Source organism: Dreissena polymorpha, chromosome 10, assembly GCF_020536995.1.
Source record: "Dreissena polymorpha isolate Duluth1 chromosome 10, UMN_Dpol_1.0, whole genome shotgun sequence".
Classification (NCBI taxonomy): domain Eukaryota; kingdom Metazoa; phylum Mollusca; class Bivalvia; order Myida; family Dreissenidae; genus Dreissena; species Dreissena polymorpha.
The window spans coordinates 24,357,283-24,363,236 of record NC_068364.1 but is presented as its reverse complement, the minus strand read 5'-3'; positions in this window follow the sequence as shown (position 1 = coordinate 24,363,236).

The window sequence follows — 5,954 nt, the reverse complement described above, 5'->3', positions numbered from 1 at the left end:
GCCTTTATTTGGTGGGTCCATGTGTAATTATTGACTGAGTTTTTATGATCTTCAATACGATTGTCTAAAGGTTAAGGTATGATTGAGTGAACTGATTAAATTTATGTCTGGAGACCTTTAGAATACAATATAACCAAAAGGATCATGGGTCCCAAAGCGCTCACCTAAAACCAGAAGGAAGTGAACTATTATGGATAAGGTAGTGTGTAAAGAATAATACTATTTTATGAAGAGAATGAAGATGAAGATGAAGATAAGATGAGGATGAAGATGATGATGATGATGAACCTGATGATGATGAAGATGTGCTGATGATGATGATGATGATTGATGATGTGATGATGATGACTGATGATGATTGTGATGATGATGATGATGATGATGATTGATGATGATGATGATGATGATGATGATGATGATTGTGATGTGCTTTGATGATGATGGGTGGGATGATGATGAGGATGAAGATGATGATGATGATGATGATGTGATGATGAGGATGATGATGATGATGCTGATATGATGATGCTGATGATGATTGTGATGATGATGATGATGATGATGTGATGATGATGATGATGATGAGATGATGATGATGATGATGATGATGCTGATGATGATGATGGACACTAAAGCGAAATCGAAAGTACGGTGTCTTAGATTGAACGAGGATTTACGCTCATCCATTAAAATAGATATATTTATAACGAGAATGTATTTGACATGATTATTTTAAATTCCCTTGATAAATTCAATATCCGCATTTACATGTGTGCACATATTAATTATTAATACATTCTCGAATTAATTAAGTATCGCATCGCAACCCGAAAACCCGAAATAAACATTTTATTGCAACAAAATATACATGTAAACCATTATTCAAAGTACTTAATGCTGCTTCCGTGTTCATTAGAAAACCTATGAATATTAAACTTTAAATGATACAATATATAAACTGTATTTAATATTAAATACCTCTCTTTACTGCTGTGTTTTATCAATCCGTGTCTACACAAATGAAATCGAAAGTATCGTCATAGAGGGTTTATTAGGGTATTTCCATTAGCGTATTCGGTAGTCATTAATCTACAAGGTGCAAAACAATATATTAAAGCTGATTCGACAGAGATTATCACATGATTGGGAGAGGAATACATGAAGCTGCACATCTTGTTTGAATCGTTTGAACACACAACTCATTAATCGAAGTGGGTTAATCATTGTTTCATTGTATAGTCAGTATACGAATAATATTGGTCTAAATACTATTTTGGTTGGTCCTTCTACAAATAGATTTGAACGTTGCACTAGTAATTGGTAATTGATTGTTTTGGCAGTTTATGCCAACTATGATATCGAAAGCTTATTAAACGGTATGATTTTTCGTTTCATAAGTTTATTTGTATTGACTTTTTTGTTACTTGAAATATAATTTAATTAACTAAATCAAATTATTAAACGCTCTCTGTACGAAGTGAGTTTTGTTACCAAAATGACCAACTAACATATTTTAATAATTGGCTAGTTGAAAAAGTTTGCAACGGCGTAATGGTGACAACAAAACGAACACTCGGGATAACATTATGCGTTGGACACACGTCGATTATGCGTCTTTTCCTCGATCGCATTGACGCTGCAAGCCTAACAAACAGACATTAGCGCAAGCACTTCAGTTTACGCATGCACCCGTCGAAAGGGCGACATGCTCACATCGTCCGTCGCGCGATGTTTTACTTATTGCGCGTTGGTGTAGGAAGGCGTCCATTTAATTTATGTTTGCTAAAGTGTGTGTTCGTGAATTCTTATGTGCGAGCGTGGCATCGTGCGTGCGTGTGGGTGAGGGTGGTTGCATAGAACTATGCGTGCATGTGTGTGTGTTTGTTTGCTTGTGTTAATGGATACATTTAATTGTAACAAAAACAGTTACATGTTATCTTTGGAAAGCAACATTTCGATAAGGAAGTACGCGACGGGTTATTCGTAGAAGAGGGTGCCATATCCGGGACTAGAGCTTATTGCAACCGGTTAATGTTCCGTTGGTCAGTCTTGAGTTGCTTCAATCTGACACTTTCCAGGCGTACGTTGTCCTGTTTGTAACCTTTTTTTGTTGGAAATGGCTTTACCAACCAAAGTTTTGAATTCGTCAAAAGAAAATGGTTCGTTGCGATTTTTGCCACTCTAGCATACGAATAGTTTTCTGTATCAAGGGTCAGGCCCCTCCACGAAGTCAGGTTTTTTAAGGCGCAATTAAGTTAGAACTTTTGCATTGATCTTTGTTAGGTCTTTGCTTATGAAAATGCCAGTTTGTTTTAGAAGTAGGCACTTTTCATTATCTCGATTTTGATTGGCGTCGTTGTTGTTCGCCTTAATCGCATTGCATGCCTGCACTGGGCCCAATGGCAGAATCTTCTCAAACAAAAATGTTACGTTTTTTGGGTGAGTATATAATATTACTAATGTCAACATTGTTTTAAAAATCTGAAACCAACATATGAACATGACAGATGAATGTTGAATAAAATTAATTAAATATATTGTAATGGTTTAATAAATCAAATCTTGTTAACTTCATGGAAATTAATAAGGAATCGATTCAATCGATACCCATACGTTTTCACTTATTCGTTGCAGGACCAAACATTGTGTCAATCAAACCTGGACAATTATTGTTATTACCCAATAGTGTACATGACTGAGTGTTTGGCAACCAAACAAAATTAAATTCAATTGCAAAACCCTATTATTTCGTTGTAACTTAATCTGAAAGGTAATTTGAGTGTGATTTTTTCAGCGTTTTATCTGTTTTTAAAGCGACCATATCCGATTGTTATGTCAACATTTTATTTATGAAATCTAACCCAACACATGACTGTGAACGAGGAAAAAGGAATGCCCAGTATTAACATATGATGCATTTAAATATAAATATATCATAAATCAAATATTGCCAACTTCAATAAATGAAATAATACGAACTTTTTTACGCCGAGACCGACACGCTCGTAATCATGTCTTGCAGTTTTAACAAAAAAACATTTGAGCCTTCATAAATAAAAAAGATTTTCAGCGTTTATCCTTTTTCGAAAATAAAGATTGCCATTTAGGATTCTAAAAAATTAAATTGAAAACACAGGTTTAATCGTTGATGGTTTCTTTTCAGTTGTATGTCGCCTATCCACGCGCGTGAAATGTTGTTATGTAGTTAATTGCATATATATGTATTGCATTATCAATTCATGTTTATGAATCAATACATATTTCATAGCAAATGTTCTGTTCTTGTATATATGTATGGTGCAATTTGCAGAATAAATAGCATGTAGGAAGAATTTGAATACAGCACATGTATGTACTTTGATATTATTTATACTTCAAAAGATCATATGATATTAGTATGTACCATCTTATTGTATAACATACGTTCAATATAAGTCTGTTTATTCTTGAAGTATATGGAATGCTAAAATTATAGAAATATGCAGTTTTCTTTCCAATCATTCGAACCGCACATTTATATTTGATGCGTTTTTTTTTATGAAAATCTTACCACGATACGTTTCGGTACAAAGTTGATATGTCGGTAGCCTATTCTTCCTGGAATTTAAAGAATCACATATGGTATTAATTCATCATGGAAAACTAAATAATTGTGGTATATGATATTGCAACTTTTGCTTTGCCGATAATGATGATGAAATAAGTAAGTACTATAAATATATACGTGTGTTCGAATGTGTACGATATACGTACATGCCATTTGTTTTTTGTGATAAAGGAACTAGTTCAGAGTTTGGTTAAATGACAATTTTAAAATGATTGCAATATATTAAAAAAATGTATGCTTTATGTTTAAATAAGCGAAATAACGCTCTTGACGAAGAAACATTTTTAAAACATTTGCTCATTAACGGATACACATTATTCGAAATCGGTAAAATAATAAAGCGTGTGTAACGCTTTTGATCGATTATTTTGAAAATACGTAAATTATTATTATAGCATTTATGTTTTGCTCATTAGTACGAAAGACTGCGTAAAGCAGTGTTAATTCTTTTGGCTTTTGCTTCGCAACAGGGTATGCGTCCAAGGGACAGCGATACTGTTTAATACACGCTTTTTTTCTTGCCATTATAATTAGTTACGACTTATAGCAACATTATCGATTTATTGATAAGCACAGTTCATTTCATTTGATTTACAAGAAATAAGAAAACTGTGCGAATGTCCATTTAAATACTGACCAGTGAATGCTATCAGCAAAAAGTTAGTCAGCAGAATCCATACCAAAAGATCCTTGCAAAGAGTAACATCACACGGTCAGCAGAATCCATATCAAGAGATCCTTGCAAAGAGTAACATCACAGTTCCTCAGCAGAACCCATATCAAGAGATCCTTGCAAAGGGTTACATCACACGTCGGTTGACCGCCTATGGGTTATTAAAGACATAACATATTAAAGACGTACAAACACAATTGACAATTTGCAAAGATGGTATGGATGTAAATTTCAAGATGTGAATTGAATTTAAAGTACTCTGCCATCTTTTAACATTGACAGTTTCGTGTACAAAGCAATATACCATTGGATTTCAAAAGAGGCGATATGTGCTAGGCAATTTTGTAGCCCTAGCTGTAAACGTGGATTGCCATTATATATGCGCCGCGCTCCGGGAAAACCGTGCTTAATGCATGTACGCGAAGCCTCGTCACAGCTTAGCTAATGCTTGCGCTAATCTTGGACGATACTGTCCGCTAGACGAGATTATCGTTTCAAGGTGAATACCTCTACACGAAAATTACCATAAAGGCGTATAATGTCGTCCCTGAAATGACTCGGCGGACTGCACTGGCTTCTATGGGGCGATACTCTCCGCACGTTCATTAAACCCGGTTTTCCCAGGAAGGGGCTTAATGATGTAATCTCCGTTAACACCCCGTAATTTCGCATTTATTGGGTATTCTAGTAACTATTCCATACGTAACATATTTATGTGAATATTAGCCCTTGAAGCGGGTATATACGATTTTGTAAAATATTTATGAATTATATAAACTGTGTAAAAAAACTTATTATATATATATTTCAATATAAATTAAAATAAAAGTTAAGAAGAACATGTGTCGAAAAATGCGAAATAAGCCAGATATTTAATTCTGAAATTGAAAACGGCTGTACAGCCGAATTCGCCAGCATGTATACCATACATGTACGATGGGCATCTAAACTTACGAGGGGTGTTCCAGAAGTTCGTGGATTTTCGCTATAATTTTCATTTGGTAGCATAAATGGACAAACAAATAGCATGTTAAGAATATTTCGTCCTTTCCAAATATACTCTCCAAATATTATGGAAATTGATAAAACAATAAATATATATCAGAGATTTAAACATGTGCACAATGCGCACACCGACGCACGTGTAACGTTTCTGTTCAACGTCAATGACGTTATGAAGTTAACAACTGTCAAATCTTTTCCACATAATCACCTCCAACGCGAATGCACTTTATGTGTCGGGAAATCCACTTGTCAAAAGTGTCTCTATACCAGTCAGCGTCAAAAGACGACACGATTCGCTTTGCTGCAACTGTAAGTTCCTGTTTACTTGCAAAGCGAATACCGCGCAACTGCGATTTAACTTCCTGGAACACGCGGAAGTCCATAGGGGTCAAATCCGGGCTGTAATGAAAAATTTGCCGTAAATTATGTTTTTCATCGACATTTAAACCAAATTTAAATTCGCGTAACGCTCATACTTATAATAAAATACACGCGTGCGCCGCATGTCGTTACTGAGGTCTCTATGGCAACGCGTTTCAAACTTGCTTTATGGAATTCATGCATTTTTAGCTAATATATAAAGTCCGTGATAATTGGTTTGTTTAATATGTAAATTTCATTGACTTTTATCAGCAAACTAATAAGTTATAGCGAAAATCAACGAACTTC